Here is a 9,427-nt window from a genome sequence, read left to right as displayed (position 1 = left end):
AAAGTACCCGAAATAAGACTGGGGCCATCAGAATGGCCTGCACAGGGACTGTTTCCCGGGGGGAGGGGGGTGGGGGGGGACACTAAGGCCCAGAGAGGGAAAGCGATTTGCCTGAGGTCACACAGCAAGTTAGTGATAGAGCCCAAGCTACTGCCCATGTCTCCTGCTCTGAGCAGGGCTGGGCGGGGTGTCCAGGGGAAACACAGACATGGGAAGATGATGACAGTCCTCCCTTCAGATCCTTTGTGGCGGCACAAGTGTCGTGAGCACACCTTGGGCTCAGACCTCGCTTTGGATCCCAGCTCGTCTGGGCGGCCCTGGGCAATTCAGTTCCCCTCTTAGGGCCTCAGTTTCCACATCTGAGAACTGGAGATGGCGTTCCTTTCTTCCTTGGCTGTGGCAGAGATGGAATGGGATCCATAATGTTAGCTGTTCCTGGAGTCACAGTGGTGGTGACGATCATGTGATTCTTCAGCCCAGATAAAGCCCACCAGTCGTGTGGTCAGCCTCCCCTCCCTCACTGACAGGAGTAATAGCTAACGTCCCTGAAGCGCTCACTATGTGCCGAACCACGTGAAGCGCTTGCCATGCATTTTCCCCACCTCGCTTGCTGCAACCATGTCAGATGCCTGTTCGTACTTTCCCATGTCACAGATGAGGATACTGAGACACAGAGAGAGGAAGTCATTGCCCAAGGTCACGCAGCCGGTTAGTGTCTGGGAGAGGATATGAACACAGTCTGACCTTGGGCAGCAAACACAGGTTCACTGCTAAGCTCTCCTGCTCCCTTTTGAGGGAGTGGAAGGCAGACAGACGTACGTGATTTTCCTTTGATGCTTTCGTGGATTTTGCGATTCTGGGGCGCCCCGCTCTCCAAGGCGCCTCTGTGTGGCTGAAGACCTGAGCTGGGCTGGGTGCTGGGGAGCTCGGGTAGGGCAGGGCCTGCTGACCATTGTGTCCCTGCAGCGGCTGTAGAGGCCTGCGTCCTGCATGGGCTGCGGCGGCGGGCGGCTGGCTTTCTGCGCAGCAACCAGATTGCAGCTCTCTTCATGAAAGTGGGCAAGAACTTCCCACCGGCCAAAGAGCTGAGCCGCAAGGTGCAGGACCTGGAACAGCTGATTGAGAGCGTGTGAGTGCGGAGCCTGGGGTATGGGCTGGAACGTTTCCTCAGGGGACAGTCCAGGCTCCTCCCTGAGCTCTGCCAGAACCTGCACCTCCTGGCACTGTCTGCACTCTGCTTTCGCTCCTCAAACCCGCCAGACTCTTTCCTACCCCGGGGCCTTTGCACATGCTCTACCTACCACCCGGTTCACACGCCTCACCTTCCAGGGCTGGTGCCCGGTCATCATTCAGACCTTCCCCCAGTTAAGGGTAAACTCCAACCCTCACCCCATTTCTCTTACATATCACTGCTTATTTTCTCTCCTGTGGTTATCACCGCCTCTAATTATTCATTCCTTTGTGTACTTTTCACTTGATTGTTGTCTGTCTCTCCTCCTTGGCTCTGAACTCCATGAGAACAGGCCACTAAAATCTGTTATTCCCCATTTTGTCCCCAGTGTCTGGACAGTGCCCAGCACCTGGTAAAATGCTCAAGAAATGATTGTTGAATGAGTAAGTGTCTGCTGTTAGCCAAACCCATTCCGAATGCAGGAAGACCAAGTTTAATGAAACTACTGTGGTCTCCATCTGCATGGACCAGATGCTGACATTGAGGCAACAAGGGGAACGGTGACTTCACTCACAGGTCTGGAGGGCTGATTTCCTGGGGGGCGGGGGGGGGTGCTCAGGGCCTGAGAGCATGTACGCGAGAACCTCCCACCAGAGTCCCGACCGCACAGTTTGACTCTACGCCAGAGCCGCGGTCTGGAGCCTGGTCAGGGCTGGCAAAGAGGTTTCAGCTCCCGTTGGTGCTAGCAGCCGCCCACAGGACCTTGTTGTGAAAGATTCCGGAGCTGTGATTGGGCTTCACGGGAAAGAATGTGTGGATTGATTCGCCGTGTGTGTGACGGGCAAGAGAAGGGAGAGAGAGGCGCACATGCTGTGTGTGCCCTGGGTGATCACTCCATCTCAGCGGGTGGGAGATGGTCCTTTCCCTCCCTTGCAGGCCTGCCAGCCCAGAGCTGCTGGCCAGAACTGTGGGACGGGCAAGGCTGTGGACTTAGCGTCACCGGCTCCCTTTCGGAATCAGACTCCTCAGCCACTTGGTGCTCAAGGTGGCTTCCAGTCCGTATCCTAAATTCCCAAGTGTTTGCTGATAACTTCCTAAAGGGAGCGATTTCCATGGGCCTTCCATAATATCGGGAATGACTTTCTCATGGAGGAATTAGAGATACCCATGCCAGGTGGTAAGGGAGAGCCATTCATTTCATTCATGCAATCGCTCATTCATGAGAGAGGGAAGGGGACAGAGGGAATGAGAGAGAGAGATGAAGAGAAGTGTCGCTATGAGAATCTGGCTTACCCATCAACAGTATATGAAGGTGTCTGTTTTATCGCATCTTCACACTCACTGGGTGTTATCATTTTTTCAACACGTCACCCACTTGCCAGGAGCAATGTGGGCTTTTGTTGTTGTTTTAGTTGCCGTTCCTTCATTCCCTAGAGAGGTTGGGCATTTTGCTGTTTGCATATGCAAAAGGAGGTCATGTTGGATCTCCTTTTTTGCGAACATTCCTCCTCCTCCTGTACTGGTCTTGAAGGCAAAACCAGATTCAGGGCCTCCAGGAGAATGTGCGGAAGCTGCCGAAGCTGCCCAGCCCGTCCCCACTTGCCATCAAGCACCTGTGGATCCGCACTGCTTTGTTTGAGAAGGTCCTGGACAAAATTGTGCATTACCTGGTGGAAAACAGCAGGTGAGTGAGAAAGAGCAGCCGCCGTGGCGTGCTCTGGCGCCACCTTCTTCCCATTTTGGGAACTGCACCCTATGGCACAAAGCAACTTTCTTTTCTCTCCTGTCGACGTGCACTTGATTTGAAAGCAATTAGATAAAGGCCTTCTGGATGTTTGCCTCTAAATGAGCCCAGCTTAGAACCTGGGACTATTCAGGTGCTTCCTGCTAGTATAGGATCTTCAAATTTGGAATGAGGAACAAGGATCTTGCAATCTTAGGGATCTTTTTCCTCCCATGAATGAAGCCTACAGTCTGCTTGCTAACTGTGGTCCTAGAAGAGTCATGTAGCTTCTCTGTGTCTCTGCTGCTCTTTTAATGAATGGGACAGGGATTGTTGCCATTCGGGAGAAGAGGTGAGAAGGGGAGTTAGTGAGTACACAGTGTTTTGGAAATGTATGATACTTTTTTTTTACACAGTGTTTTGGAAATGTATGATACTTGTTTTTTTTTTACATTTTCTCTTCTAGCTCAGATTAACCTGGTGTAAAGGTTTAGACTATGCGTACTCTTGGCAAGCATTTATCCATGCATTCATTCATCCAGTAACTATTTACTGGGCACCTACCATGTGCCAGGCACTAACCGAGATGTTGGAGATACATTGGTCTTAAGTGTCATGTTAAGAGCTTGGATATTATGCTAAGAGCACAGAGGAGCCAGTGAAGAATGTGGGCTTTTGTATAACCTGAAACTCTTCATGGCTAACATTCCTTCCAGCCATAGACAGATGGGGAGACAGAGATAGACAGGGGGAGTGGGAAAGAGAAAAGACGATGAGGGAAATATCTGAGAATCTCCTCATCTCTCGGTATATGAAAGTGCCTGTTTAACCACATCTTCACATGCAGTGGGTATTATGATTACCTTTTATTCTTTGCCTGTTTGCTAGGAAAATATATATGAAAGGAGAGAGCAGAGTCCTTCCTCTCACGAACCTCACATCGTTGCAGGGAAAACAGGAAAATAGTAATTATGGTAATATGTGGTGAGTATTCCAAGTCAGGTGGGTGGTGTTTAATTTCCTCTGGGTGGTCCGGAAAAGAATCCTGAAAGACATGGCAGTTAATCATGAGTTCGAAGGGCATGTAGGCATTAACCAGGTGAAGTGGGTAGGGAAAAGAGTGTTCCCAGCCAAGGGAATAGCAGGTGCAAAGCCAGGAGGCAGGAGACAAATTGGAAGAAATCCAGGCTCTGGAGTCCAATTAATCTCTTCACCTTCAAGTAAAATGTGATACGTCTCTGCCCCATGCCCTCGCATGGGTGCGGGCCTCTGTAGCTATTGCCTTTGGCATATGACCTTGTGTTTTCTGCTGAATGAGTCGGTAGAAGGAATGAGTAATTTATTTGAGCAGCAATGCCAAACTATCTCTTTATTTTTTGTGTCTAAACTTTTTATTTTTTTGATTCTCATAGAAGTCGTAGCATTAGCACAAAGAGTTCTCGCCTGCCCTCAGTGATAACATCCTACATAACCATAGTACAAATACCAAAACAGGAAATTGACATTGGTACAATACTGTTAACTAAACTACATGCTTTATTTGGATTTCACTAGTTTTTATGTACACTCATTTTTTTCTGTCTAGTTCTATGGAATTTTAGCATAGTTAAATTCAGTATGAATACATATATGTATTATTTAATTAAATATGTATTATTTAACTATTTAATAAAAATTACATATGTGTATGTATTATACTCCTAGTATAAATACAGTCTATATTTCTGTATAACCAACACCACAGTCACGACACAGAACTGTTCCAATGAAACCTATCACCCCAAAGAAGCTCCCTCGAGCTACCCTCGATGGTCACATCTTGCCCCCAGTCCCACCTGCTAGTTTTTAAGGTACTATTTCCAGGGTTTATGATCATGCAACAGTGCTGGTTTTCAGCATAGAGACTGAGTGGCAGAGTGGAAAGCGTCTTGAAGTTTTGCCTTCAGATCTGACACCAAAATGGATAAACTTGCTGCTGAGAATGCACAGAGCATGTCCGTTCGGCTTCAGCCAGTATCCTGGTGGATAGACGATTCCTCTGGGGTCAAATTACAGTGATGTTGCCACCCCTTAGCAAGAACTCCCTGGTGTCAGAGTCTGTGCTGTTGCTGTAAAAGCAGGTCAATATTTAATCCTCCCAACAACCTGGGCAGGTGGGTTCTGTCATTCTTGTCATTTTATAGCTGAGGACACTAAAGCTCAGAGAGGGTAGTCGTCACATGCCCAGGGACACACAGTGAGAGTGGGATTGGCCGACCTGGGCTCCCACTCAGTCTGCCTCGCTGCAGATCCTGTGTTCTTCGACCCCTGCTGTAGGATGGGAACACCCAAGCTGGCTGGGTATAGCTTGCATCCACCTGCTCTGTGGCCTCCAAGAAGTCACTTACCCTCTCTGAACCTGACATCCCTTGGGAAGGTAGAACAAGGTCCTTTCCAACTCTAAAATTCGGTTCCTAGCTTGTAGGAGTTTGCAGAGAATTAGAAGGCACTACACAACAACTCAAAGAAGCAAAACCCAAAAACACTCAGCACAAACATTGTCTTGCCCATACGACAAGTTATTTTGAAGAGCCAGAAGCCAGGGGGCGCTTGCGAGCACGTCAGGCCAGCGTCATCCACATAGTTATCCGCGCAGGAAGTCCTGTTAATACAGCTTTTCCGTACACACCACAGCTAAAGAGCCTTTTATTGCCTCAATAATATTAGAAGAGCTGACATCATCTGAGCTCCCAAGCCACCTGGCGCCTGAAATGGAAGATGTGATAGAAGCTGATAGAAGCAGCCAGAAGCGGCCTTCTAATTACTATTCCCGTTACTCTCATTAAGGCTGTATCACAGCCATGTATTAAGCAGTTACGTGCCAAGCATGGTACTAAGTGCCCACATCTGTTGTCTCTTTCAAAACTCCCTTTTTTTTTTTTAATTTAAGTAAGCTTCACACCCAGCATGGAGCTCTACGTGAGGCGTGAACTCACGACCCTGAGATCAAGACCTGAGCTGAGATCAAGAGTCAGACACTTAACCACACAGGTGCCCCTCTAAAGTCCTTCTGACGGCCCTAGGATATATGTTTTTATTACCCCCGTTTTACAGATGGGACATTTGAGGCTTACAGCGTTAACTGGGTAACAAGAGGGAGGCTGAACTCGGTCTGCTCTTAAGCATCAGGTCAGTGTCAATTGTGCGCCCTCTGCTGGTTCCCATCCAGACCTTCCTGTCCTTTTCTCTTGCTAGTAAATACTATGAGAAGGAAGCCCTCCTGATGGACCCGGTGGATGGCCCCATCCTTGCGTCTTTGTTGGGTAAGTGGTCCAGGGCTCTGAGCTTCATCTGGATCTCTGATCTTGGCTCACTGGTGCACCTCCTAAGGGCCTCTCTCGTTTCCCTCTAGCCTTCTCCATCAAAACTTACCTGTTCCCTGGCTCTTGCTCTCAGGCTCTTGTGCTGGCCTCTCCTTAGCAGGACCCTGGGGCATATTCACTGGCTGGAGGGGAGAGGCAGTGAAGTTGGTGGCCCATCTGGGGGTAGACAGGAGGGTGGACTTGCAGGGCTATGGATTCCCAGCCCCTGTATGCTCCACAGTGGGGCCCCGTGCCCTGGAGTACACCAAGATGAAGACTGCAGATCACTTCTGGACTGACCCCTCGGCCGACGAGCTTGTCCAGAGGCACCCCATCCACAGCTCGCACCTGTGGCGGGACTCACCCACCAAGCGTCCAGCCCTCTGTGCGAGTAGGGGTGGACTCTGGGGCCCTGGGAGGGAGTTGGGCTGAGTGCCAGACTTGGTGTGGAGGTGGAGAATGGAGCGGGACATTGAGGGTCACCGCAGGCCTCACCCTCCACCTCCCCTCACCCTTCCAGATCCAGAAGAGACATTCAAGTGGCAGCATGGACGACCGACCATCCCTTTCTGCCCGTGACTGTGTTGAGTCCCTGCACCAGAACTCCCGGGCCACGCTCCTCTATGGCAAGAACAATGTTCTGGTTCAGCCGGTGGGAGATATCTGGGACCCAGATCTTCCACAGGGGGTCTGGCTTCCAGTTATACAGGAGGAGTTCCCTCTGGTTCCAGGTTGTTCATCCATTCATCCATGCATCTGTCCACATCTCCATCTCTCCATCCATTCCTCCATATGACAGCATTGCTTCTATCCATCTGCCCATCCATTCACCCACCTACCTATCTTTACTTCTACCTATCCATCCATCTATCCATCCACTCATCCATCCACCCACCCACCCATCCATCCACCCATCCATCCATCTTCCTACCCATGTTTACTTCCATCCGTCTAGCCATCCATCCATCCATCCATCCACCCATCCATCCATCCATCTTTATATCCATCCACCCACCCATCCATCCATCCATCTACCCATCCATCCATCTTCCTACCCATGTTTACTTCCATCCATCCACCTACCTATCCATCAATTTATCCATCCACCCATCCATCCATCCATCCACCCATCCATCCATCCATCCATCCGTCTTCCTACCCATGTTTACTTCCATCCATCCATCCATCCATCCATCCATCCATCCACCCACCTACCTATCTTTACTTCTACCCACCCATCTATCCATCCACCCATCTATCCATCCATCCACCCATCTATCCATCTACCCACCCATCCATCCGTCTTCCTACCCATGTTTACTTCCATCCATCTAGCCATCCATCCATCCATCCATCCATCCATCCATCCATCTTTATGTCCATCCACCCACCCATCCATCCATCTTCCTACCCATGTTTACTTCCATCCATCCATCTACCTATCCATCAATTTATCCATCCACCCATCCATCCATCTTCCTACCCATGTTTACTTCCATCCATCCATCCATCCATCCATCCATCCATCCACCCACCTACCTATCTTTACTTCTACCCACCCATCCATCCATCCACCCATCCATCCATCCACCCATCCATCCATCCACCCATCTATCCATCTACCCACCCATCCATCCGTCTTCCTACCCATGTTTACTTCCATCCATCCAACTACCCATCCATCAATTTATCCATCCACCCATCCATCCACCCACCCATCCATCCATCTTCCTACCCATGTTTACTTCCATCCATCCATCCATCCATCCATCCATCCACCCACCCACCTACCTATCTTTACTTCTACCCACCCATCCATCCATCCACCCACCCATCCATCTACCCATCCATCCATCTTCCTACCCAGGTTTTCATCCATCCATCCATCCATCCATCCATCCATCCATCCATCCATCTTTATATCCATCCACCCACCCATCCATCCATCCATCTACCCATCCATCCATCTTCCTACCCATGTTTACTTCCATCCATCCAACTGCCCATCCATCAATTTATCCATCCACCCATCCATCCACCCACCCATCCATCCATCCATCTTCCTACCCATATTTACTTCCATCTATCCATCCATCCATCCATCCATCCACCCACCCACCTACCTATCTTTACTTCTACCCACCCATCCATCCATCCATGTATCCATTCACCGTTCCATCCACCCATCCATCTACCCATCCATCCATCTTCCTACCCAGGTTTTCATTCATTCATCCATCCATCCATCCATCCATCCATCCATCCATCCATCTTTATATCCATCCACCTACCCATCCATCCATCCATCTACCCATCCATCCATCTTCCTACCCATGTTTACTTCCATCCATCTACCTATCCATCCATTTATCCATCCACCCATCCATCCATCCATCCATCCACCCATCCATCCATCCACCCATCCATCCATCTTCCTACCCATGTTTACTTCCATCCACCCACCCATCCATTCATCCATCCTTTTTTACATCATCCATCCATCCATCCATCCATCCACTCATCTTTACATCTATCCACCCATCCATCCACCCATCCATCCATCTTCCTACCCAGGTTTACTTCCATCCATCCATCTACCCATCCATCTACCCATCCATCCGTCCATCCATCCATCCACCCATCCATCCATCTTCCTACCCATGTTTACTTCCATCTACCCATCCATCCATCCACCCATCTTTACCTGCATCCATCCATTTGTCCATCCATCTATTTAATTATCCATTTATTTTCCAGTCCATCTCTCCACCCACCTGTCCACCTAGCTGTCCATCCATCCATTCTCTTTTGTTATCACTCACTCATTCAGCAAGTACTTATACTGAACTTTCCTTGTGCTGGATGTTTGGGATATCAGGATAAGTATCTTCATGGCTGATATATTTTTTAAATGTTTATTTTTCTGAGAGAACATGCATGGGGAGGGGCATAAAGAGGGGGACAAAGGATCCAAAGTGAGCTTCACCCTGACGACAGAGAGCCCAATGCGGAGTCGAACTCACGAGTTGTGAGATCTCAACCTGAGCTGAAGTCAGATGCTCAACCAACTGAACCACCCCAGCGCCCCCTTCACAGTTGATATTTATGGAGTGCTTTCTTTGTGTCAAGCACCATGATAAGTGCTTTTAACTATATTAACTCATTTAACCTCCCAGCAACTATTTGATGCAA

The 9,427-nt window shown here is 49.3% G+C and overlaps 1 long non-coding RNA gene across 2 annotated transcripts; it reads left to right on the top strand.

Moving 5' to 3' along the window:
* The first annotated feature begins 1,773 nt into the window (after positions 1-1,773).
* On the top strand, positions 1,774-6,844 carry LOC124510331 (uncharacterized). 2 transcript variants are annotated; one of them, XR_006961676.1, is made up of 4 exons: positions 1,774-2,855; positions 3,783-3,878; positions 6,129-6,196; positions 6,756-6,844. It is a non-coding gene; the product is annotated as an uncharacterized LOC124510331 (long non-coding RNA). The 2 variants fall into 2 exon arrangements; XR_006961675.1 differs by lacking the exon at positions 3,783-3,878.
* Positions 6,845-9,427: the final 2,583 nt, after the last annotated feature.

This window comes from Lynx rufus, unplaced genomic scaffold, assembly GCF_022079265.1.
Source record: "Lynx rufus isolate CCGP_SWC_20201006 ecotype Redwood Valley unplaced genomic scaffold, mLynRuf1.p SCAF_15, whole genome shotgun sequence".
NCBI classification, from domain to species: Eukaryota; Metazoa; Chordata; class Mammalia; order Carnivora; family Felidae; genus Lynx; species Lynx rufus.
This window is presented reverse-complemented; position numbering and strand designations above follow the sequence as displayed.